This window comes from Vulpes lagopus, chromosome 8, assembly GCF_018345385.1.
Source record: "Vulpes lagopus strain Blue_001 chromosome 8, ASM1834538v1, whole genome shotgun sequence".
Lineage (NCBI taxonomy): Eukaryota > Metazoa > Chordata > Mammalia > Carnivora > Canidae > Vulpes > Vulpes lagopus.
Window position 1 is genome coordinate 33,648,691 of NC_054831.1, and position 27,127 is coordinate 33,675,817.

The window sequence follows — 27,127 nt, forward strand, 5'->3', positions numbered from 1 at the left end:
CACCCCACAGCCACCACCAAAATAGAAAAATAGAGGAAAAAATGGCCTCAGATATCAGACAAGAGGGAGTCTTGAATTGTGATTCCTGAGTCCATAAATATACATAATCTACTGATTTTCAACAAATGTATAAAGGGAATTCAATGGCAAAGGAGAGTCATTTCAACTTATGGTACTGGAACAATTGGGTATGCATAAGTAATGATAATAATAGCCCCATACCATATATAAAAACACTAACATCCAATGCATCCATGTAAAACCTAAAACCACATAATTTCTAAAAGAAAACATAGGATAAAACTTTGTGACCTTGAGTTAGGCAGACATTTCTTAGATATGCCACAAAAAGTTGAAGAGGCAAAGAAAAAGTTGGTAAATCAGACTTCATCAAAATTAAAAATTTATAGTACTACTTCAAGACAGTATGAAAATGAAAAGCCACAAGCTGGGGGGAATATTTTCAAATTAGGTATCTATTGCAGTCCTTGTTTACAAAATATATAAAGAGATCTCAAGCTCAACAATTTTTTAAAGTTTTTAAATTTAATTTTCTAAAACAGTGACAGTTTTTCTTTAAGAATTAGATTTTTTATTTATTAGACATAAAGAGAGAGAGAGGCAGAGACACAGGCAGAGGGAGAACCAGGCTCCATGCCAGGAGCCCGACGCAGGACTCAATCCTGGGACTCCAGGATCGCGCTCTGGGCCAAAGGCAGGCATCAAACCGCCGAGCCACCCAGGGATCCCAACAGTGACAGTTTTATGTTGTGTAAGTTATCACAAGTTTTTAAATGACCAAGAGATTTTTTTTCAAATTTTTATTTAAATTCTAGTTAACATACAGTGCAATATTGGTTTCAGGAGTAGAATTCAGTGATTCATCACTTACATGTAACACCCTGTGCTCATCACTAGTGCCCTCCTTAATAGTCATCATCCCTCTAGCCCATCCTCCATCTTCCTCCCTCCATCAACACACAGAGTTTTAGAGTCTCTATGTTCCCTAGAGTTAAGAGTCTCTTATGGTTTGTTTTCCACACTCTCTCTCTTTTCTTTCCCCCACTCCCATTTGCTCTGTTTTGTTTTGTTTCTTAAATTCCACATATGAGTGAAATCATATGGTATTTGTCTTTCTCTGACTTGTTTCATTAAGCATAATACACTCTAACTCCATCAACGTCACTGCAGATGGCAAGATTTCATTCTTTCTGATGGCTGAGAAATATTCCATTGTATGTATGTATGTATCACATCTTCTTTATCCATTCATCAGTCAAGGGACATTTGGTCTCTCTCCATAGTTTGGCTATTGTTGAGAATGCTGCTGTAAACATTGGGGTGCACATACCCCTACAAAAATCTGCACTTTTGTATCCTTTGGGTAAATACCTAATAGTACAACAGCTGAATTGTAGGGTAGTTCTATTTTTAACTTTTTGAGGAACCTCTCTACTGTTTAGAGTGGCTGCACCAGTGTGCATTCCCACCAACAGTGTAAGAGGGTTCCTCTTTCTCCACATCCTCCCCAACATCTGTTTTTTCCTGTGCTGTTAATTTTAGCCATTCTGACAGGTGTGTGATGGTGTCTCAGTATAGTTTTGATCTGTATTTCCCTGATGATGAGTAATGTTGAGCATCTTTTCATGTGTCTGTTAGCCATCTGGATGTCTTCTTTGGAAAAGTGTCTATTCTTGTCTTCTGCTCATTCTTAACTGGATTATTTGTTTTTGGGGGGTGTTGAGTTTGATAAGTTCTTTATAGATTTTTGGATACTAACCCTTTATCAGGCATGTCATTTACAAATATCTTCTCCCACTCTGTAGGCTACCTTTTAGCTTTGTTTCCTCCACTGTGCAGAAGTTTTTTATCTTGATGAAGTCCCAATAGTTCATTTTTGTTTTTGTTTCCCTTGCTTTTGGAGACATTTGACCTTTGCTATAGCCAAGGTCAAAGAGGTGACTGCCTGTGTTCTTCTCTAGAATTTTGATGGTCTCCTGTCTCACATTTAGGTCTTTCATCCATTTTGAATTTTTCTTTGTGTATAGTGTAAGAAAATGGTCCAGTTTCTTTCTTCTGCATGTTGCTGTCCAGTTTTCCCAACACCATTTGTTGAAGAGACAGTCTTTCTTCCCATTGAATATTCTTTCCTGCTTTGACCATAGAGTTGTGGGTCCATTTCTGGGCTTTCTATTCTGCTCCACTGATCTATGTGTCTGTTTTCAAGCTGGTAACATACTGTCTGATGACCACAGCTTTGTAATACAGCTTGAAATCCAGAATCATGATGCCTCCAGTTTTGTTTTTCTTTTTGCAGGATTGCTTTGGCTATTCAAATTCTTTTGTGTTTCCATACAATTTTGGGGATTATTTGTTCTTGTTCTGTAAAAAATTTTGTTGATATTTTGATAGGGATTACATTAAACGTGTAGATTGCTTTGGGTAGTATAGACATTTTAATGATATTTGTTCTTCCAATTTATGAGTATGGAATATCTTTCCATTTCTTTGTATCCTCTTCAGTTTCTTTCATCAGCATTTGATAGTTTTCAGAGTACAGGTCTTTTTTTTTTTTTTTTTGCAATCACACGAGGGTTTATTTACAAGCTCGAGCCTGGGTCCAAGTATACCCAGCGGAGCAGGGACTTGGACCCAGAGTACAGGTCTTTCACCACTTTGGTGAGGTTTATTCCTAGGCATCTTACTGTTTTTGATGCAGGTGCAAATGGGATCAATTCCTTGATTTCTTTTTCTGTTGTTTTGTTATTGGTGTATAGAAATGCAATAGATTTCTGTATATTGATTTTATATTGTGCAACTTTGCTGACTTCATATATGAGTTTTAGCAGTTTTTTTTTTTTGGTGGAGTCTTTTGGGCTTTCTACATAGAGCATGATGTTGTCTGCAAATAGTGAAAGTTTGACTTCATTCTTAAGCCAATCAATACTTGTGTTGTAGTCCCACCCTATGCCAGTCACTTTGCCAGGTGAGAAGGATTAGACCAACAATATGCTGCTCTCATGGACTGTATATTTGAAAGTCAGCAAGAAATAAGCAAATGGATCAGATAATTTCAGAGCTTGGTAGTCTCTGTTGAGTAACTAGAAAGAGGTAAAAGGATAGTGACTACCCAGTAGGAGGCTGTAGTAGAGGTGCTGTTTTAATTTGAATAGAAGTCTTCTCTGAGAATATGATTGTTTAGCTGCAGACTAATTGATAAGAAATATTTGGTAACATAAAGATCAGCAGTGAGCTTGCCAGGTGTGAGAAATAAACAGAAGGCCAACATAACCGTAGCACAGTGGGCAAAGAGGTAAAAATAGTATCAGAGATCCAGGCAGGGACCAACTCATCTGGGGACTTGTCATGGAAGAGTTTGTATTTCACTTTAAATGAAATAAATAAATGAATAAATAAATAAATAGAAACAACCCAATTAAAAAGTGGGCAAAAGATTTGAAGAGACAGTTCAACAAAGAAGACATATATAAAGTTAATAAGCAATGAAAAGATGCTAAACATCATTAATCATCAGGGGAATTTAAATTAAGTTGCTTTTTAGTCCTCTAAGAACTATTGAACTAATTCTCCATTGCAATATCTAATGTGGTTTCTTGTTTCCAAACTAGACTTTGGAGTTCTCTAAATGTTAAAAGCTGGTGATTATAAATTGATTCTAATGGAATCCAGGTAGTCTGAAATCCATATTCATTTAGAGAGAGGTTTTCATATGAATGTCCAACTAAAGTTTAAATGAATAATATCTGATATGTTCTCCTTTCTTTTAATTAACTTAATGAAAATTGATCTTGATGTACCTCAATTATATATTTCTAAAATTCTGGTCAGTCTTTGGAAGTTGAATTTATGCAGTATGAGATACAAGTACTAGATAAAAGTACTGAGAAAACTTGATAAAGTTAAAATAGAATTAAGCACATGAAAACATGTAGCTAGTAATATTATATTACTAGAAATTAATTGCTATTAGGCAGAATGGGTCTGCACAGCCAAAATTTCCTTATTAAAAATCTTGCACATTTAGCCAGTATTCAGCCATTGAAAATTGGCCAGTTGAAGAAAAAAAAAAAAAAGGAAAGAAAAGGAAAGAAAAGAAAAGAAAATTGGCCAGGTGATGGTTATACTGAACTTGGAACAGACTTCAGAGGCTGAATTCCTTGTGTTTTCCACTCATTTCATAAAGTCAGTTAGGATTAATTTTTATACTTCTTTACTAGCTCAGTATTACCACCAAGAAATGACAAGAAGTTAAAAGTTGCTAGCTTTTAAGAACTTGTAACTGTTTAAACATCAACATTTCAAGCTGAAATTGGTTCTTATGTAACCATACAAAATAGGAATTACAAGTGACTCTAGAGACCATACTCACTGGAATATATTCTAAGAAAAAAAGAACTGCAAAAAAAAGAAAAATCTTGAATTTCATTTAGTGGTTTTATTTTTCATACCAATATCATATTCTTATTTTTACTTTTTTGTTTGGATAAATTAAATATGTATGTTGACATGAAATCAAATATATATGAAGATTTAACCATAAGAGAAAATAAGGTATAATCATAGAAACAAAGAATTTAGAGGGAACAGTATGTTAATTAGATAAATGGATGAATGGATAGATAGATGGAGAGAGAGGGAATAACTGAATTAAAGTGTTTTCCAACTTGGAAAGTTCTCTGAATTTCTAAGATCAATACCACCCAATATCACAATCTGGCCTGAAACCTTGCTTGATGTTCCAGCCTTGATCTCTACATTCTTTACTACAAGGAACCAGGACTGCTTGGAGAAATGGTTATGTTTCGAGTAGGAAGGGTACCAGGTTGGCCCAGGACAGATGTGCCCAGAGGCAAGAAAGCTTTCAGATATCATTGGGATGGCATCTTGGGGAAATCAGACTCAGCCTACAAAGTAATTATCAATGATAAGATTCACTTGGGATATCTGGTCAACTGCTCTGCTCTTAAGTGATCTCAGTTTACCTTTAAGAATTGGATTATTAAGTCTTCATTTTGGCAGCACATATGCTAAGAATTGAAATGATATAGAGAAGATTAGCTTGGCCCCTGCGCATGGATGGCATGAAAACTTGTGAAGCAGTCCATATTTTTACAGAAGGGATTGGTGGTTCCCAGAGGTGGGGCTTGGCAGCAGGCAAAATGTGTGAAGGGTACATTTATCCAGTTATAAAATAAATAAGTCAGGGGGATAAAGTATACAGCCTGTCAACTATACTTAATAATATTATGTTGCCTATTTGAAAGTTACTGAGTAAATTCAAATGTTCTCATTACACAAAAGAAACATTCTGTATGTTTGTATAGTGATGTTAGTCATATTGTAATCATTTCACAGTATATGCAAATATCATATTAAAATTCCTCTTTTAGGCATTAAGTATATAAAGGTTCAAAATAAAGACCACAATATTTATTACCTTGTATTAAGAAAGGATCTGTGCATCCATGGTAATGTTTAGTGTTTGAGAAATTCAGTCCCAGGAACAGCCTTGCAACTGTTATTAAAAATGTATCAAAAAATTAATTTAGATAATTTTTAAGATAAAATCTTCCTGATTTTTTGCATGGCTTCAGAACATCTGAGAAAACTAGAATTACTTGGTATCATTTGTAAGTTTTATTTATTAAACTTACAAGAATTATTTAGCATTTGGGGAATTTTTATGAAGTCAGACAGTTGAAATATCCAAAAAAGAAATACAGTAAATTTATAAATGCAGTTTTAAAATGCTGTGAAACTGGGCCATTTAAGTAACTTAGTAAATTCAAAAGACCCTTAAAAGTGATTGTTGAATTTTGATGTGTTTTTTAAAAGAAAAGCAAACTGACTCTCAAAATCTAAGAAGTCTGAGTAAGAAATAAAAAATGAACTCTTGAATCATCTTTTCTGTTCCTAAAACAACCCCCAAACTCCTATCAATGGTGGAGAACTAGGATACTTCCTGGAGATAAAGCCTCAAATCCTTAGGATTGCCTCTGAGCTAAAGACAGCCACAAACCTGAATTGTAAAGTGCTTGAAGAAGAAAGAAGTGCCCACTTTCAGTCCTGGTCCTCCAGCCTAAAGGAGTCACAGCTGGGCAGAAAGGGCCAAGTCAAATTGTCAAGACCTGTACACAATGTGGGGTACACACAAGTACAAGGTGTACAAGACCTTGAACCGGGGTCTAGGCTGCCTTCCCACTTCAGGACAGCCAAGACAAGGTAGACGCAGCTCAGCATCACTAAGTTCATACAACCAGAGCACCTGTCAATGAAGCTAAGTCCAAGAATCCAAGCCCAAGACGAGAATCCAAAGAAACAAGTTAACAGTTAACTACTGTATCCTCCAAGAAGTTGTAAGGGGGATAGGGGCTTTGGCCAAGGGACTAGAAACACCAGTGCACAACCAAAGCAGTGGAGGCCCTGGTCAGATGAACTGATACGGATGCCAATTGGCCCAGCTTGTCTGATTAACTGCTCTGGACTCTGCAGCCTGTAAACATCTACTTCCATGAATAATTTATACAGGTAAAAGGGGACAGCAAGGAGGTTTGTGAGAGGGCCTCTGAAGCAGGAGTGGGGGCATGAAAGATTCAACCTGGTGATCATCTTTTTTACATGTCACCCCCACCCACCCACCCATCTGGCCAAATCTTGGCAATAGAAGCTGCAGGCAGAGCGGGACTGTGTTTATAAGGAATCTGTGGGGCAGAGCTGAGCTTTGGTGTTCATTGGAAAGCTTGAGACTGAGAGGTCTTGGGGAAAGGAACATGCCTTCCAGTTGGTGTGGAAGATGCAAGACTATGAAGACTGGATAAGCAAGCATTTCTTTGGGTCCCTGCAGGCTTCTAGGGGATCATATACACCTCAATGTTGGTTGAATCTAGCTCACAAACTTGTCGTTGTTGTTGTCTGACCTGTAGCTTTTTCTTTAATTGTGAATCTGAATACTCCTGGAGACAGATTCGTGTTTCCATTATTAACATTGTCAAGCTCCTCACTGGCAGGAGTGGCCAGTGAGGGCTCTCCCACCCTCAAGGGATAGACATCAGGAAGGGCCACGTGAGAGAACTCACATGTATTAGGTAGGCAAGGGCAGATGCCAGTGAAATTTGAGTCCTTCCTAGTTATGTAATCCCATTTGTACCCACTATTCCAGGAAGCTTGAATTACAATAATTCATATTAGTGTCATTCTAGTGCATGAAGTAATTTCACCTCATTATCTCATTTGAACCTCTCAATTTTTTAATTGTTATTTTCTTCATCTGTAAGATGAGAAAACAGGAGGCTCTAAGAGACAAGTTCATCAACTTTCATTGATTTAACTTCTTTCACTAAATATTTATTGAGCACTTCTACATGCCAGTCACTAATCTGAATCAGCACTGTGCAGGAGAACTTTCTGCAGGGTAGACAGGTTCTAAATATGCTCTGTCTGATATGGTAGTCACTAGTCATGCATGACTACTGACACAGGCTAGAGTGGCTAAGGAAATCAATATTTATTTCATTTTAATTTATTCTAAGTTACATTAAGTAGCCACATGTAGCTGGTGGCTACTGTATTAGCTCAGTTCTAGACAATGGATACAGGGGTGAACAAGAAAGATATAGACCCCCCCCCAAATTATCTAAATTATCCAAAAGTTTTTCTTTTACATAGTCAAAACCCACTTCCTTCTGAAGCAATGACCACCTCACCCTATGATGGAAAGTTGCTCCTTTCTCTGAGCTCCCAAGCTTACTGTTTACTACACGGTACACTTAGTCATTCATTCACTCTGGTTTTTATTGTACAATCCACTGTGTTAAGAAATGCTTAATGTTTAGTCTTTTACTAAATTGTAAACTTCTTCAGGTTGAGGCTATGTACCAGTTTTCCTTACTCAGCACTTAATAGGTATACTCTTTACACTACTGAAAGTGTTCTTCAGCTTATTTCCAAAACACAGCATTCTCCCCATTTTCTTTTCTTTTTTTTTTTTAGTTTGATGTGATGCTACACCTTATAGGACATGATTCCACTTTCAATGGAAAGCATTAGATTGGTTTTATCCTCTTCCCACCATAGGATGCAAAAACAAACCAATAAACCTCAAAGCAGAATATGGAATGGAAAGGTGGGATACAGAAAAAGTGCAAAGAAAGTTGTATTTCAACAGACATTGAGAAGAAATACAGTTCAAAATGATGAAAAATAAGGGCATCTGACTGGCTTAGTCAGTAGAGCACACGACTTTTTTAAAAATATTTATATTTATTCATGAGAGACACACGGAGAAAGGCAGAGACATAGGCAGAGGGAGAAGCAAGCTCCCTGCAGGGAGGTCCGAGTACTCAGTGTCTCGAGTACATGGCTCTTAATTTCAGGGTTGTAGGCCTGAGGTCCATGTTGGATGTAGAGATTACTTAAAAATAAAATCTTTAAAAAATAATAATGAAAATTCATCTTTCAAGACCCTGCTCCAACATGGAGAACGAAGCTGGTTTTGGAGAACAGTCTTTTAGAAGTGATGCAGCCACTATAGAAGTGGTAGGCACAAAAAATAGGTCATATTAGCAAAATATTTTACCATTTTAGTATACCATGTCATTAGAATGATGATTGAGAAAAACTGTTTACATTGGATAAGATTTGTACAAGGCTATGTTATTGTAAAAGAAATGTGAAGCAGGATGCCTGGGTGGCTCAGCCATGGAGCATCTGCCTTTTGGCTCGGGGCCGGGTCCAGGGGCCCCGGCATGGAGTCCCCCATCGAGCTCCCTGCATGGAGCCTGCTTCTCCCTCTGCCTGTGTCTCTGCCTCTCTCTCTCTCTCTCTCTCTCTCTCTCATAAGTAAATAAAATATTTTTTAAAAAAAAGAAACATGAAGTTTTGAAAATGTTTCTTTTTTGTAATAAACACTTTTATTTAAGAAAATTAACATAGACATTAACTGCTTCGGGTAATATAAAGAACTCTGTGCAGCACATATGAGGTCCATTGAGCAAGAATAGCTCCTGGGACTGAATCAAAGCCTGACTTTTTCTGTTCCTCCCCCCCTGCAAGCTTGCTCACTGGAAGGAGTGTTTTCCTTGGTCCTTAATTAAAGAAAGCTCAATCAGGCCCTGACTTTTCTGGCCATCTTCAGGGAATTCAAGCTAAAGGGGAAGTTCAGTTGCAATGACAGTGGCCTTAATTAGGTAGCTAAACATCCCCTTCGCCAGCTGGGACCAGTTACAGAAGGTGAACCAGCCGGTCCCGGTTCGTTCTTTCCCATTGGCCTCTGCTGCCACTCACCAGCCGCCCTCACTTTTCCGTCCAGGGTCGGAGAGCGGGGAGGTCACCTTGGCCCTCTTAGTGGCTTCTAGATAGCCCTCTTGATTTGGAGTCAAAGGGCTTTGACTAGAAGCCAGAGGGCTCCAACTACTCACCCTCTCCCATGGGGGCTGCCTCTGTGTCCATGAAAAACAAAGTCTGAGTTTTCTCTCAGTCTAACACCAATCTCCATCGACCCGTGTCCTACCCTCCAGTTATTCTGTTCTCTAGATTCCCCGAGCAGCAAATGCCAGTCCCCTATCTCCCTAACCTCAGTTCTCTGAGGAGTCTGTCTATGCCTCGGTGTCCAGGTGTGAGGTGAAGGCCTGAGCACTGCCCAGCCCCCTTAAGGGTGGAGAGAGTGTGGCAACAGCTCCCCCCAGATCTCTGCACACATCTCCTTTCTATCCCAACTGTCCACCCCTGACCCCGATGCTGGTAAAGAGTTTGCAATTTCTAAAACATGCTCACCAACCCACTTTGGAAAAAATGCACTTTGGTCCAGCAATTTGTTTTGACATCTAACACTGGCCATCTTAAAGTACTGGCTGTCGTCCCCCATTTAACATCTTACCTCTGTTAAACAATGTTTACGGGAGACAATTTAGGTGATACAAACTTTATTTGACATTTCATGGAGTGAACAGTCTCCTTTCAGAGAACTGCAAAGTGGGGCGGAAGACAAGAAGCTTTTAAAGGATAAAGAAGGAAGAAAATGCAAATAGAAAGTACCAGATTGGCCAGGGTAGCGAAGTCCACCTTTTTGGGGGTGAGAAGGCCCAGAGCTGGTGTGGCATTTGGGGATTGGCTGAATGAAGAGACTGCGTTTCTGCTCAAGCCAAGCACTTACAGGGACACAAGTCATCCAAGTTTCAGTTTGCTGACATAGCTCCCTCTTGAAGCAGCTCCCTTCTGGGCTTGGAAGTTTATTTCCACACAACATGGGTAATAGTATATGTGTCAGTATCAGAGAGGCAGTCTTAGGGTGGTTGAAAATGGGGGCCCTGGAGCCAGACCGCCAGGGTTTCAATGGCAAATCCTTCTATTACCAGTTGTAGGATTGGACAAGTTCATTAATTGCTCAAAACTCAGTTTCTTCAGCAGTAAAATGGGCATAGTGATGGTTCCCTCTCAGTGCGATTATTTTAAAATGTGTCAGGCCCACACGCAAGTGCTGGGTAGTTGTTTGGCTCCCACTGGCTGGACAGCTCCTCCACACATTCCCTCGGCTGCCCCCTCCCCAGAACCTCCTTGCAAAACATGGGCAGCAGATTCTAGCCTCACTCTGTCACACGGGAGCGCTCTGAGACTTCCAGAGGCTCATGAAGGTGATGAAATCCACTTGGCCTGTAATTCTTGGATCAGAACTTTTCTTTCCAGTTAAAATACCATGAATTTTAAGCTTAAACACGGTTTCTCAAAAGACTTGAAATTTGAATTTCGGGTTTGAAATGTGAAAACTCAGGAATAGGGGCATCTGGGTGGCTCAGTAGTTGAATGCCTTTGACTCAGGTCGTGATCCCGGGGTCCTGGGATTGAGTCCCACATTGGGCTCCCTGCAGGGAGCCTGCTTCTCCCTCTACCTGTGTCTCTGCCTCTCTCTGTATCTCTCATGAGGAAATAAATAAAATCTTTACCAAAAAAGTCGGGAATACCTTCCAGGAACATTCAAAAACATTGCAATATCATAGCAAACTACTTCATAAAATGAATGTGCACACAGATTGTTGCCTGCATCTCTTCCTGGCCCCTGTCAACACACCTTAATTACATTCCCTTATCACAAGTAACCCCACACATTGATATAGCCCTTTCCCTTTACAAAATGTTTTCTCATCATCCATTCCTTGCCTATATTTTTCTTGCTTAAGAAGAAGAAAGTAGAGAGAGGCAGAAAAAAAAGAAAGGAGGATAAGTTCCAAGGTGAATGAAACATAATGAAATATTACCATGATAAGACTGGGTTAAGGTAAGAAATAGAGTTTTCATGATCATTCACTCAGGTACCAGAAAGACTGCAGGTCTGAAAGACAACAAAATGATTTACACATGTCACAAACTAAATCAGGAATTTTTTTTCTGTGCCACCTTTTCATCCTTAACATCATAGTTTTGATATATTTTCTTTTGGGGGAACCACACCAGCTCTGGGCCTTCTCACCCCAAAAAGGTGGACTTCGCTACCCTGGCCAATCTGGTACTTTCTATTTGCATTTTCTTCCTTCTTTATCCTTTAAAAGCTTCTTGTCTTCCGCCCCACTTTGCAGTTCTCTGAAAGGAGACTGTTCACTCCATGAAATGTCAAATAAAGTTTGTATCACCTAAATTGTCTCCCGTAAACATTGTTTAACAGAGGTAAGATGTTAAATGGGGGACGACAGCCAGTACTTTAAGATGGCCAGTGTTAGATGTCAAAACAAATTGCTGGACCAAAGTGCATTTTTTCCCAAGTGGGTTGGTGAGCATGTTTTAGAAATTGCAAACTCTTTACCAGCATCGGGGTCAGGGGTGGACAGTTGGGATAGAAAGGAGATCTGGGGGGAGCTGTTGCCACACTCTCTCCACCCTCAAGGGGTGGACAAACGTCAGTTTGTACACACTGGGGAGACGTTTGAGGAAACAGAAAGATATTCCTCTCTGTTTACACCAATTACATTTGTACCCACACTCCCATGAGGCCTAGGGCAGCTTGACTTACACTATATTATTTATACTATATATCTCATATAGCATAATGATATCACTATTTTAACAAAAGAGCATTTTGGAAGCTAGAATTTCAATATATATCATTGGTAATTCTTTTTCCTTTTCTTTACCTATTAAACTGCACGGTTTCACTTTCACTAATAACAGAGATTTGATTTTATGCAGGACTAAGTGATCATCAAATTTGTGCAAGTGATCATCAAATTCATGCCTCTATGCGTTTCTAAACAGCACTTCTTCCTCGAGACACTTATATTTCCATCTGCAGAAAATTGTCATAATGTATTGATAGTTCTTAAAGCAAGATACTTTACTGCCATCTTCTGAAAATTTGTTTTTATCACTGTTATAAGTACCAAATCTATGGTATCTGTAATGTAACACTTCCTCAGACGTGTCTCTCCCCTGTGCAGTGCACAACCTATACGACCATATGTGACAGAGGCTGTGATGAGTATAATATTGTCCAGGGGAATTCATGTGCTTGAACTTAACTATGTCCAAAGAGACGGCAGCTCCTTGTCAGAAACTAAGGATTTCATCGCCATTAAAACTACCGTGCTTCTTTCCAAATCATTTCTGCATTCAGTGAGAAAAGAAGCGGGTAGTTGTCACTCATGGACTTTACCTTTGTCTAGCCTCAGGATTCTGGAGGGGTAGGAGAAAGAACAAGAGAACAGGTGATGTAGATCCATGCCAAGACAGAAGATGAGAGGTTAAGTAAACAAGCATACAGACTTAAACAGAAAGGACATGTATGGTCTTCATTCATCCTTGGTGACCCTTGATTTTCTTTGTTGGGGCTTCAGGGTCAAAGTCATTACTGGATAGAGGCACATTTGCAATGAAAAATTAAGATTCTTCTTGCCTTTAGGCACAGCTCAGCAATTTTACAAACAAGCCACCTTGAAAGACAAAAACTTCTCAACCTCTCAAGCTACTGTCAGGTTCCTCGTAGCATTAAACACACTGAACCACAGACCAAATGAATGGGAAGGCTAAAAATGTGTCAGTGAAGTGACATATAGTTCTTCATAAGGAGGCTTTTAAAGAGGAACACCTGGATGACTCAGTGGTTGAGCATCTGTTTTTGGCTCAGGTAGTGATCCTGGGGTACTGGGATTGAGTCCCACATCAGGCTCCCCACAAAGAGCCTGTTTCTCCCTCTGCCTGTGTCTCTGCCTCTCTCTGTGTCTTTCATCAATAAATAACAACTTTTTTTTTTTAAAAAGGAGAATTTTGAGGACGGTGTGTCAATAAAACACTAATTTATTTCTCAATATTCTGTATTATAATATAGATATTTAGAAGAATTAACCTCACATATCTTTAAAAAAAACTAACATTCTTTGGACCATGCTTTGGGCTCACAAGCATATATAGTTTATTCAAAATTGTTTTTAAATGGTTCAGTCAGGTGATTTGAATATTCTCTCTCTCCTCTCAGTGCTAATTGGACTTCCTGTAATGATGGAAATGGTCTATATGTGTACTCTCTAAAATAGCAGTCACCAGCCATGGATGGCTATTGAGCACTTGAAGTGTGGCTAGTGAGACTAAGGAACTGAATTTTTATTTTGATTTCATTTTAATTAGTTTAAATTTCATCTTAAATAGTCACCTGTGGCTAATTGCTACTCTATTAGTGCAGCTTACACATACTCTTCCATCTGCCAGAAAAGCCTTATTTCTGGCTTATCCACTAATGAAACTCGAATGAATGAATGAATGAATGAATGAATGAATGAATGAATATGTTATAGGTAGATACCGTATAGAGTTGATGCAGATCACTAAAAATATTTGATGTTGGGGGCGCCTCATGGCTCAGTTGGTTAAGTGTCCGACTTTTGATTTCAGCTCAGGTCATGATATCAAGTCCCACATCAGGCTCCCTCACCCTCTGCCGCCTCCCCAGCTCACAGTCTCTGCCCCCTCACTTTCTCTCTCCCTCCCTCCCTCTCTTATAAAAAATATTTGATGCTGACAGTGTAATGCACTTAGTTTCCACTGTTTCATGTGATCAAACATCTTTGAAAAAAGGTAAACTCACATCTGTTATGATGAAACTGATTTAATTACTGACTCAACCAAGTGGAAAAAATTGACATGTTGTATACTAGGGAATAAGGCTTCTTATAAACAAGCTCTTCTGAAAGCAGAAAAAGGAAAGCCAAGGTGATGGAAATTTACTTTGCACGTATCCTACACAAACAGCCCTTTTAGAAATCAGCTTTGGTGTGGCACGAAAGCCACGGCTCTAACAACAGTGCAGTGTCTGGGGCTCATGAAAGGACAGGAGTGTGCTGGTTTCTAAAGAAACCCTGCTCCAAGCACAAAGGAGACTACATAGGCAGCAGAGTGGAGTTTAGGCCACCTTTTACTAGTTTCCACCCATAAAAGTTGCTTCAATATTTATGACAGTATTTTTCCACTTTTTCTCCCTCTGCCAAACTCCCTTGTTGAATCAGTAATCACCTATCACACTGAATACAGATTTACTACCTTCAATCTAGGGTACTCTATGGGTTCTTAAAAGTGAGAGATTTGTATAAAGGGGAAGTTTACTTTTGTACTGAAAGACATACATTTATACCTCCTTTTAACAATCATTAAAATCCCTTTCAAGGTAAACATCAGTCCAATTAGCTGGTAATACTGTGCCGACACACAGTAATCATTGTGACACATGAAGAGAAGTCAGATAAGATCAGAGTCCAGAAACAGTCCTAGAAGAGGCCAAGGCCAGCTCCTCCTTTTATAAGCGACAAGACTCAGTCCTAGAGAAGAAAGGAACTTGCCAAGTGTTACACAATGACTCAGTAGCAATGCTGGAAGTAGAAGCCAGAATCCCTCACTCAGGAAAGTCAGCTCCTGTGGCAACATTTCTCAGTTTTTTCCACCAAGGAACAGCAATGGCAGAGAATGAAGATACTTCCTTTCTTGGGTCCCAGAAGACACTTCCTCCAAACTTAATGTTTCATTGAAGTTTGAGTGTTTTCTTAAGAATGTGTAAGAATTTATATTCTTATTCTACAATATATCCATATTTGTGTTAACATAACATAATATCTGATATTTGAGATTCTGGTTCAAGACGGTAATGTAGAAATATCCTGAACTCACCTCCTCCTGTGGACGTACTGAATCTTCAGCTACATATGGAAAATTTCCTTTGAGAAAACCCTAAAAACTGGTGGCATGACCCCTTCATGTCAGGTAAACAAAAAAGAAATCACATTGAAGTGAGTAAGAAAGGCTGAGATACTACCTTGCCATAAACCCCTCCCCTGTGCAGGGACCCATAATTAAGAGGCAACACAAAACCTGGAGCTTTTCCCTAAGGAGAGATGGGTTTGTACCTCCCATTGGGCACCCTGACTTTTAAAACCAGCAGCACCCCAGGATGTGGATAAAGGGGAACCCTCTTACACTGTTGGTGGGAATGCACACTGCAGTGTAAAGTGCAGCCACTCTAGAGAACAGCATGGAAGTTCTTCAAAAAGTTAAAAAATAGAACTACCTTATTACCCAGCAATTACACTACTAGATATTTATTCAAAGGATACAAAAATGCTCATTTGAAGGGGCACATGCACCTCAATGTTCATAGCAGCACTATCCACAATAGCCTAATTATGGAAAGAGCCCAAATGTCCATTGACTGAGGAATGAACGAAGAAGATGTGGTGTGTGTGTGTGTGTGTGTGTGTGTGTATACAATGGAATATTAGCCATCAAAAAGAATGAAATCTTGCCATTAACTATGATGAGTGTATTATGCCAAGTGAAATAAGTCAGTCAGAGAAAGACAAATACCATATGATTTCACTCATGTGTGGAATTTAAGAAACAAAACAGATGAGCATATGGGAAGGGAAGGAAAAACACGATAAAAACAGAGTGAGGCAAAAACCATAATAGACTCTTTTTTTTTAAATTAATTTTTATTGGTGTTCAATTTACCAACATACAGAAAAACACCCAGTGCTCATCCCATCAAGTGTCCACCTCAGTGCCCGTCACCCATTCCCCTCCAACACCCGCCCTCCTCCCCTTCCACCACCCCTAGTTCGTTTCCCCGAGTTAGGAGTCTTTATGTTCTGTCTCCCTTCCTGATATTTCCCAACATTTCTTTTCCCTTCCTTTATATTCCCTTTCACTATTATTCATATTCCCCAAATGAATGAGAACATACACTGTTTGTCCTTCTCCGATTGACTTATTTCACTCAGCATAATACCCTCCAGTTCCATCCACGTTGAAGCAAATGGTGGGTATTTGTCGTTTCTAATGGCTGAGTAATATTCCATTGTATACATAAACCACATCTTCTTTATCCATTCATCTTTCGATGGACACCGAGGCTCCTTCCACAGTTTGGCTATTGTGGCCATTGCTGATAGAAACATCGGGGTGCAGGTGTCCCGACGTTTCATTGCATCTGAATCTTTGGGGTAAATCCCCAACAGTGCAATTGCTGGGTCGTAGGGCAGGTTTATTTTTAACTCTTTGAGGAACCTCCACACAGTTTTCCAGAGTGGCTGCACCAGTTCACATTCCCACCAACAGTGTAAAAGGGTTCCCTTTTCTCCGCATCCTCTCCAACATTTGTTGTTTCCTGCCTTGTTAATTTTCCCCATTCTCACTGGTGTGAGGTGGTATCTCATTGTGGTTTTGATTTGTATTTCCCTGATGGCAAGTGATGCAGAGCATTTTCTCATGTGCTTGTTGGCCATGTCCATGTCTTCCTCTGTGAGATTTCTCTTCATGTCTTTTGCCCATTTCATGATTGGATTGTTTGTTTCTTTGGTGTTGAGTTTAATAAGTTCTTTATAGATTTTGGAAACTAGCCCTTTATCTGATATGTCGTTTGCAAATATCTTCTCCCATTCTGTAGGTTGTCTTTTAGTTTTGTTGACTGTATCCTTTGCTGTGCAAAAGCTTCTTATCTTGATGAAGTCCCAATAGTTCATTTTTGCTTTTGTTTCTTTTGCCTTCGTGGATGTATCTTGCAAGAAGTTACTGTGGCCAAGTTCAAAAAGGGTGTTGCCTGTGTTCTCCTCTAGGATTTTGATGGAATCTTGTCTCACATTTAGATCTCTCATCCATTTTGAGTTTATCTTTGTGTATGGTGAAAGAGAGTGGTCCAGTTTCATTCTTCTGCATGTGGATGTCCAATTTTCCCAGCACCATTTATTGAAGAGACTGTCTTTCTTCCAATGGATAGTCTTTCCTCCTTTATCGAATATTAGATGACCATACATTTCAGGGTCCACTTCTGGGTTCTCTATTCTGTTCCATTGATCTATGTGTCTGTTTTTGTGCCAGTACCACACTGTCTTGATGACCACAGCTTTGTAGTACAACCTGAAATCTGGCATTGTGATGCCCCCAGCTATGGTTTTCTTTTTTAAAATTCCCCTGGCTATTCGGGGTCTTTTCTGATTCCACACAAATCTTAAAATAATTTGTTCTAACTCTCTGAAGAAAGTCCATGGTATTTTTATAGGGATTGCATTAAACGTATAAATTGCCCTGGGTAACACCATAATAGACTCTTAACTATAGAGGACAACTGAGGGTTGCTGGAGGTGAGGTGAGTGGGGGGATGGGCTAACTGGGTGATGGGCATTAAGAAAAGTATTTGTTGTGATGAGCACTGGGTGTTGTATGTAAGTGAATCACTAAATTCTGCTCCTGAAACTAATACTACACTAGGTGTTAACTAACTTGAGTTTGAATAAAAATTTGAAAGAAGTAAGTAAATAAAATAAAATAAAATCAGCACCTCAAAGATGAATCCCCAAGACATCTGGCCTTGAAGACAAACGAGGCCTTTTCCCCATAAGACCCACTGGATATGGGAGCAGAGGAGCAGCAGTTCGAGGTTCCCACCCACAGACTCTTCCCACACCAGGCCCAGCTCAAAAGCAGCCCTCTGAGAAGCACCCAGACTCTATGTGAAAGAGACTTATTTCTTAATTGTGCAGCATTGGTGTGAGGGCAGGGCTTGCTGGGATACTCTCCAGGGCTGGAGGTGGCAGCACCATCTTGTACACGCTCCCTCTGCACTACGAATGTGGGCAGCCACCTTTCCTTTCTTTCTTTTTCCTCTTTCTTCTTTTTCTATTCCATTTTCCCCTCTTTTCTCCATAGGTGCCATCCTCACACTCTCCCACTGCCACACTCCAGACCACCAGGCTTTCCAGGGTGGAGCTTCTATGAATGTCTGTGGCCTCTGTCTTTACAAACTTTTATAGCTGCCACCCAGGGGACACCCCTCAATCACCTGCTTCTGGAGGCCAAGGGGGGCTTGTGTTCATGGGTCTCCACAGAACTGTAACAATTAGAGAAACAGTTCAGGGCACTTCACAGATAATAGAAACACACCAGACTTTCTGAGAAAGAGGCCCATTGGCTTGTCCAGGAGCTTTGGCCTGTGAGGCAAGCCTCTGGCACACTCTAGCACACTATGTTCATTGACACTTACAGGGTCTGGCACACTTACAGGGACCTACGGACAGGCTCTCAGGAAGGAGAGGCCAGTGGACACCATCTTTGCCTCTTCCTCTGCCTCTTTTCAGCTCACTGGCTTTCCAGAAGACTCTGTACCTTTGTCCGGTGCCTTGATTTTTATGATTGCTGCCAGGGGACACCTCTGATATCAACAGGTTCTGGTGGGCTTACACTTTCAGGCTCCACAGGACTTTAAGAGATTTTAAACAGCTACCATCCCCAGGGCACAGCAAGAAACAACAGCCCCAGGAGCTCAGCCTCTCTGTGGAAGTGGCCTACTAGCTGAGGGGCAGGCTTCTAAGTAAATACACATTTAGAGGCTGTCTGTAACCGTTCTTGAGACCCTAGAGAGTGGGCACTTTCTTTACATTCTCTCTTTGCCGTGCCCTAGCATCTGTCAGAGGGAATCTCTTATATGTGGCCAGTAGCCCAGTTTTTACATCTGGTGCCCTGGTTTCTGTGGCTGCTGTCCCAGGGATACCCCCTTGATTGCCTGGCTCTGGTGACCAGGAGGCTTTCCTTTCCTGGGTCCCATGCATCTGTAATGAGAGGAGACACAGTCTGGGTAGTCTTGCCCCAGGGAGCTGCCTCGACAGCAGATGGAAAGCAGATCGCCAGGCTTTCGGTGAAAAAGAAATTGCTTGCTAGCCATGGACTTGACTTCAGTGGCAGGCTTCAGTTCAGGTCCGGAGTACATCTGGAGGCTGTACACCAGAGGCGCTGGTGGGGAACACAGGCCAGGGGGACACCGTTGTTGCTCTCTCTCTCTCTCTCTCTCTCTCTGTCTCACTACAGCTTACTGGTATCCCCCAGAAAGGAGCTTGTAAATTCACCCAGAGTCCCGATTTTTGCAACTGCCACCCAGGAGACACCTCCAGATCATCTGGCTCTGAAAGCCAGCCAGGCTTATGCATGTAGTCCCACAGGACTGTATATATTTAAGTTCTTTAAGAATTGCTGCCTGAGCATCGGTTTCCAATCAGCCTGAATCTACAGACTGACTGGGGTCCCCTACCACACTGGGGACACTGACTAGTCTTTGTACACCCTTAAGTACTGGGCTGTTAAAAATATAATAGCCTTTTTGAACAATCACGAAGGTTTGAGAGATAACCAAGATCAGATAGGGCAGGGCCTAACAAGAAGTTCAATTCCTACACAAAGCCAAACTTTCAAGACTGAAAGAGGTGGCTGCTTCAACTAATTCATAGAAACGAATGCAGAAACTCCAGCAAAATGAAGAAACACAGGAATACATTCCAAAGGAAGAACAAGATAAAATGTCAGAGAAAAAGAATTAATAAAAGAGATAAGTAATTTATCCAATAAAGAATTCAAAATAATAGTTATAAAGATATTCATTGCACTTGGGAGAATGGATGAACACAGTGAGAACTTCATGCTGAAGAGATAGAAAAGAGAAGTGAGCTCCAAACAGAAGTCACAGAACTGAAGAATACAATAGCTGAACCGAAGAAATGTACTAGAAGGGTTCAACAGTAGAGTAGGCTAAGCAGAAGAAAAGATCAGTGAACTCAAAGTCTCACCCAATCAGAGCAGCAAAAAGAAAAAAAGGATAAAATAAAAGGAAAGATAGTGTAAGGGATTTATGAGACATTAAGCAGACTACATTCACATTATAGGAGTTCTAGTAGTAGAGGAGACAGAAAGGGGCAGAAAATTTCTTTGAAGAAGTAATGGCTGAAAACTTCTTTACCTGGCGAAAGAAACAGATACTCAGATCCAGAAAACCCAGAGACTTCTAATCAGAGGAACCCAAAAAGACATACACCAAAACATAATATAATTAAAATGTCAAAAGGAGAGAGAATCTTGAAAGCAACGAGAGAAAAACTTGTTATATACAAGTAAGCCCCTAGAAAAATGTCAGCATATTTTTCAGCAGAAATTTGCAGGCCAGAAGTTCAACATGCTGAAAGGAAAAAACTTCCGATCATGAATAACTAACTATATGATGAAGTTATCGTTCAGAACTGAAGAAGAGATAAAGACTTTTCCAGATAAGGAAAGCCAATGGAGGGATCCCTGGGTGGCGCAGCGGTTTAGCGCCTGCCTTTGGCCCAGGGCGCGATCCTGGAGACCCGGGATCGAATCCCACGTTGGGCTCCCGGTGCATGGAGCCTGCTTCTCCCTCTGCCTGTGTCTCTGCCTCTCTCTCTCTCTCTGTGTGACTATCATAAATAAAAAAAAAAAAAAAAAAGAAAGAAAAGCCAATGGAGCTGATCAACACAACACTGGCCTTATAAGAAATGTTAAAGGAACTTCTTTACTCTGAAAAGGCACTAATAAATACTAAGAAAACATATGAAAGTATAACTCTCACTGGTAAAGACAAATATTAATAAAGGTAGTAATTATTCACCTATAAAGCTGGTATGCAGGTTAAAAGACAAAAGTAGGAACAAATAACTGTAATTACAATAATTAGTCAAGGGACATGCAAGTTAAAAATATATAAAATGTGACACCAAAAACAAAATGCAGAGGAGCACCTGGCTGACTCTTTCAGAAGAGCAGGTGACTCTTGATCCTAGGGTTGTGAGTTCAGACCCTGCATTAGGTGCAGAGATTACTTAAAATAAAATCTTTTTAAAAATGCAGAGGGAGAGGATAAAATGCAAAGCGTTAGAATACATTCAAAATTAAATTATTATCAACTTAACATAGAATGATATATATTTAAATTGCTAGATGTAACCCTTATGGTAAACACAAAACAAAAACATCTATCAAAGAAGATTTAAAACCAATTCTTTTCGAACTCTTCCAAAAAAAAAATTGGAGAGCAGGGAATGCTCCCAAACTTATTTCACAAAGGCATTACCCTGGTATCAAAACCAGACAAGGATGCCACAAGCAACATTGCAGGCCAATATTCCTGATGAACATAAATCCCCAAATCCTCAACAATACTAGCAAACTAAATTCAACAATACATTAAAAGGATCACACAACATGATCAATTGGAATTTATTCCAGAGATACAAGGATGATTCAATCAGCCAAATCAATCAACATTTCACACCACATAACAAAATGAAGAATAAAAATCATGTGACCATCTCACTAGATTCAGAAAAAGCACTTGACAAAATTTATCACCAATCTGTGATAAAAACTCTCAACAAAGTAGGTATAGTAGGAGAGTACTTTAACATAATAAAGGCCATATGTGACAAGCCCACAGATAACATCGTACTTGATGGTGAAAAGCCTAAAATTTTTTCCTCTTAACACCAGGAATAAGACAAGGTTGCCCACTCCTGCTGCTTTTATTCAACATCATATTGGAAATTCAAGTCAGGGCAATTAGGCAAGAAAAAGGAAAAAAAAGGCATCCAAATTGGAAAGGAAGAAGTAAACCTGTCATTATTTGTAGATGACATGATACTATATATAGAAAACCCTAACAACTCTACCTAAAAAATGTTAAAATTAAAAAATGAATTCAGTAAAGTTGCAAGATACAAAATCAATACACAAAAACCAGTTGGGGGATCCCTGGGTGGCGCAGCGGTTTGGCGCCTGCCTTTGGCCCAGGGCGCGATCCTGGAGACCCAGGATCGAGTCCCACATCGGGCTCCCGGTGCATGGAGCCTGCTTCTTCCTCTGCCTGTGTCTCTGCCTCTCTCTCTCTCTCTGTGACTATCATAAATAAATAAAAATTTAAAAAAAAAAAAAAAAAAACCAGTTGGGCTTCTGTACAGCAATAGCAAACTGTCAGAAAGAAATTAAGAGCACAATTCTATTTATAATTGCGTCAAAAAGAATAAAATACCTAGGAATAAATTTAACCAAGAAGGTGAAAAACCTGTACACTGCAAAGTTTAAGACACTGATGAGAGAAACTTAGGGAGATACAGATAAATAGATATTTCATATTCATGGTTTGCAAGAATTGCCATTGCTAAAATGTCCATACTGCCCAAAGTAATCTATATATTCAGCGCAATTCTTATCAAAATTCTGATGACATTTTTCACAGAATGATAATAAGCAATTCTAAACAGAGCCGGTAAGCTCCTGGCATAGGTCTGAGTGATGTCTTTTTGGATTTGACACCAAAAGTAAAGGCAAGAAAGAAATAAAGAAACTACATCAAACTAAAATGTTTCTTCACAACCAAAGAAAACATCAATAAAATGAAAAGACTACCTTCTGAATGGGAGAAAATATTTGTAAATGATATATCTGATTTGCGGTTTACAGCCGAAATACATAAAGAACTTATATAACTCAATAGCAAAGAAACAATCTAATTTTGGGGCGCCTTGGCGTCTTAATTGGTTAAGTGTCTCCTTTTGGTTCAGAGGGTTATGATCCCAGGGTCCTGGGATTGAGCCCCACCTTGGGCTCCCTGCTCAGCAGGGAGTGTGCTTCTACCTTCTGCTTCTACCCCTCCCCATCACCACCACTTGTGCTCTCTCTCAAATAAAATAAATAAGTAAAATCTTTAAAAAACAAAAGAAAGAAAAAGAAACAATCTGATTTTTAAAAAATGGGCTGAGGATCTGAATGGTCTTTTTTCAAACATATAGATGGGTAGTAGGAACATGAAAAGATGCTCAGCATTGCTAATCAACAGGGAAATGTAAATTAAACTCACAGTGAGGTATCACCTCATATCTCTTGGAATGGCTGTTTTCAGAAAGACAAGAATTAACAAGTATTAAGAAGGATGTGGAGAAAGGGAAACTCTTGTGCACTCTTTATGGAAATGTAAATTGGTGCAACCTCTTTGAAAAACAGTATGGAGGATCCTCAAAAAATTAAAAATAGAATTACCATGTGATCCAGCAATTTCACTTCTGGGTATTCCAAGAAAATGAAAACACTAACTTTAAAAGATGCACACATCCCCTGTTCACTTCAGCATTATTTACAATAGCCGGGATTTGTATTTATCGAAATAATGTATTTATAGAAATAAGGTAAGTGTTCATCAATTGATGAATAAAGAAAATGTCATATGTATATTCAATAGAATATTATTCAGCCATAAAAAAGAAAGAAATCTTGCTATTTGCCACAACATGGATGGAACTTGAGGGTATTATGCTAAGTGAAATAAGACAGATAGGGAAAGCCAGATACCATATGATTTCATTCATGTGGAATCTAAAAAAAAAAAAAAAAAAAAAGACATATAGATACAGAGAACACATTACTGGATGCCAGTGAGTGGTAGGGAGTGGGAGGTAGGTGAAGCAGGGCAAAGGGGGGCAAAGGAGGCCAAAAGTTACAAACTTCAGTTATAAAATAAAGAAGTCATGGGATGTAATGTAGAGCATGGCAACTATAGTTAATACTGTATTGCAATTTTAAAAGGTTTTTTAAAAAGATTTTATTTATTTATTCATGAGAGACACACAGAGAAAGGCAGAGACATAGGCAGAGGGGGAAACAGGCTACCAGCAGGAGCCTGATGTAGAACTTGATCCCAGGACCCTGGGATCACAACCTCAGCCAAAGATAGATGCTCAACTATTGAACTACCCAGGTGCCCCTACATATTTAAAAGTTGCTGAGAGAATAACTCTTAAAAATTTTCTTCACAAGAAAAAAATTTTGTAACCATGTCTGGTAATGAATGTTAACTAAATTTATTGAGGTGACAATTTTGCAATAATACAGATTTCAAATCATTATGTTTTACACCTGAAACTAATACCACCTACCTTGAACAATGCAGGGTTAGAAGTGCTAACCCACTGCCCAGTCAAAAATCCACATATAATTTCAACTCCACAAAAACTTAACTAGTAATAGCCAACTGTTGACTGGAAACCTTACCAAAAATGTAAACAATTAGCAAATGTTTTGGATATTATATGTATTATATACTACTTCTTATAATAAGTAAGCTACAGAAAAAAAATGCTGTTAAGAAACCATAAAAAGAGCAAAGAGGGGTGCCTTGGTTAAGTGGCTCAGTTGGTTAAGTGTCCAATTCTTGATCTTGCCTCATGTCATGATCTCCGGGTTGTGAGACTGAGCCCTATGTCAGACTTTAAGTTGAGTGTGGAGTCTATTTAAGATTATCTCTCTCCCTCTCCTTCTGCCTCTCCCCCTGATTAAAAAAAAAAAATAAGAAAGAAAATACATTTACAGTATTGTATTTATTGAAAAAAATCCACTTATAAGTTATGTCAATTATACCTCAATAAAAAAATAAATACATAAATTTCTTTACCAATTTAAATTATATACACTTTTCCCCAAAATATAGTCTAGTAAAATTGATGCTTCAGCAAAATTATTTTTCTTGCATATCCCTGGCATAATGCCACAGATCCCTACATGTATTTGAGAAGTGCAGTGGTCCATGAAACTTTGCAGCAACCAAGCAGTAGGCTGAAAAAATATTGAATTATCTTTACCTTTTATTGATATTACCGTTTCAAATTAAGCTTAAGAATAGTATTTTTGTGGGCAGCCTGGGTGGCTCAGTGGTTTAGTGCCACCTTCAGTCCGGGGTGTGATCCTGGAGACCCGGGATCCAGTCCCATGTCAGGCTCCCTGCATGGAGCCTGCTTCTCCCTCACCGCTCTCTCTCTCTCTCTCTGTGTGTCTCTCATGAATAAATAAAGTTTCTTAAAGAAGAATAGTATTTTTGCTTATGGAAGGAAGTCATAGTGTTTCTTTACTGTCATCTTTACCTTCTGTTTTCTTAACCTTGTGATAAAAAGAATAGGGCACAACTTTGCTAAAAGAAGGTCTCCTGATTTGTATACTTTCTGGAAAGATGGAGATAAACTTGGGGAAAAAACGTTGAATTATTAAATGTAATTTAGACTGAGCAAAAATGTGGAATTATTAAATATAATTTGGACTAATATGCTTTAAGCATTAAATCAAATTGGTTAATTTTATGTCACAAAATTATATGATATAAATCATTAATATTATACTTATAGACTATTCTGTGGTTATACAATTCTTATATATAATTATATTATTATTAACACAATATATGATAACTATTAATCACTAATGTTATGGCTAGTACTATTATAATTAATGTAAGTGAACTTGAATTATTACATGTATTTTGGATTCAGTATAAGTAAGCTTTATGGACTGGATTAATCCAGAGATCTGGGGCACCTGGGAGGCTCAGTGGTTGAGCATTTGCCTTTGGCTCAGGTAGTGATCCTGGGGGTCCTGGGATTGAGTCCCGCATTGGGCTCCCTGCAGGGAGTCTGCTTCTCCCTCTGCCTATATCTCTGCCTCTGTGTGTCTCTCATGAATAAACAAAAATAAAATCTTAAAAAAATGTTCAGGTCCAGAAATTTTATTGAAGTTGCCTGCAATCCCTTATAAGTAAAATTTCCAATTTGAGCATTTTTAAAAACCTTCCCATTTTCTTTTTATAGTTGAAAAAGCTAAGACCAATATAAAGTTTATTCTACACATCCATAGAGGATGTCAAGAAATACAAGGCACGGCCCCCATCTCCAGAAGCTTACAATGATGATGATACCACCTGAGGGATTAGGAGGCAATGCAGACTTGACAACAGCTGGGATTCCATAATCCTGAATCAGCAAAGACAACTGAGGCACTGCGACCCTGAAAGAAGAACATCACACCCATTGGAAAGACTGCCTTCTGACAAAACACAGAAATACACTTCCACAACGCCTAGCCACTTAGCTTGGATATCTCCAGACCTCAGAGACTCTGCTTTCCTGAGACCCAGTTCACAGAATCTCATCCCTGGAGCCCAACTTTTTTGATCTGCATCAGGTCCGTTGTTTGACAGTAAACCTTCTCTTAGTACTTCATCTTCGCTTCCAAAACCATTATTTCTTCTTTACAAAAGAAAATAAGGTTAGAAGGGGAGGTGAAGTCCAGGAAATGGAGGGTTTTGAGTGTAGATGGAGTAAATACTGGCAAAATTAATAGGAATAGAAACTGAAGTTGTGCTTATACCTAGAAAGTGGTAAACTCAACACAACTGTTAGATATCCCTGTGAAATCTCTAGTTAAGGCACACTTTTTTTTTTTTTTACTGAAAACTATCAATTTTGGATGAAAAATCCGAAAGAATATTGAAGAGTTGTGATAAAATGTGGCTAATCCTAAAGATTTACACCAATCAATTTAGTTATTAGGCTCTTTTTTGCTGCATACATTAAGAATTTTTGGTAGTAATAAGATTTTAGAGCTAGATTTAAGATAGAAGGAATGATCCAGGATGAGAGAGAGGAATTCAAAAGGGAAAGAGGCAAAAGCAACCAAGTGCTTTGTACGGGCTGTATGACTAGCATACTTGAGTAATAGGTAGCCATTGTCATTAATTTTGTTCTATTTTTTAAAAAGATTTTATTTATTTATTTGAGAGAGAGCGTGCTGAGTGAGGGGTCGGGCAGAGGAAGAGGGAGAAGCAGATTTCCTACTGAGCAGGGAGCCGGACACTGGGCTCCATGATCTCAGGACCCCAGGATCTTGACCTGAGCTGACGCTTAACCCACTGAGCCACTCAGGCACCCCTCGTTAATTTTATTTTTATGTGTGCCTTGGAACTGGATTACTTTACCATTAGAAGGCCAAG

General features: G+C 39.2%; 1 long non-coding RNA gene and 1 other non-coding gene across 2 annotated transcripts; both read left to right on the forward strand.

Annotated features, from left to right (window-relative positions):
* Positions 1 to 5,024: 5,024 nt before the first annotated feature.
* LOC121498300 lies at positions 5,025 to 5,132 on the forward strand. The gene has a single exon (XR_005989696.1). It is a non-coding gene; the product is annotated as a U6 spliceosomal RNA (small nuclear RNA).
* A 1,300-nt stretch (positions 5,133 to 6,432) lies between these two features.
* LOC121496630 lies at positions 6,433 to 26,357 on the forward strand. The gene is made up of 2 exons (XR_005989286.1): positions 6,433 to 6,549; positions 25,947 to 26,357. It is a non-coding gene; the product is annotated as an uncharacterized LOC121496630 (long non-coding RNA).
* The last annotated feature ends 770 nt before the right edge of the window (positions 26,358 to 27,127 follow it).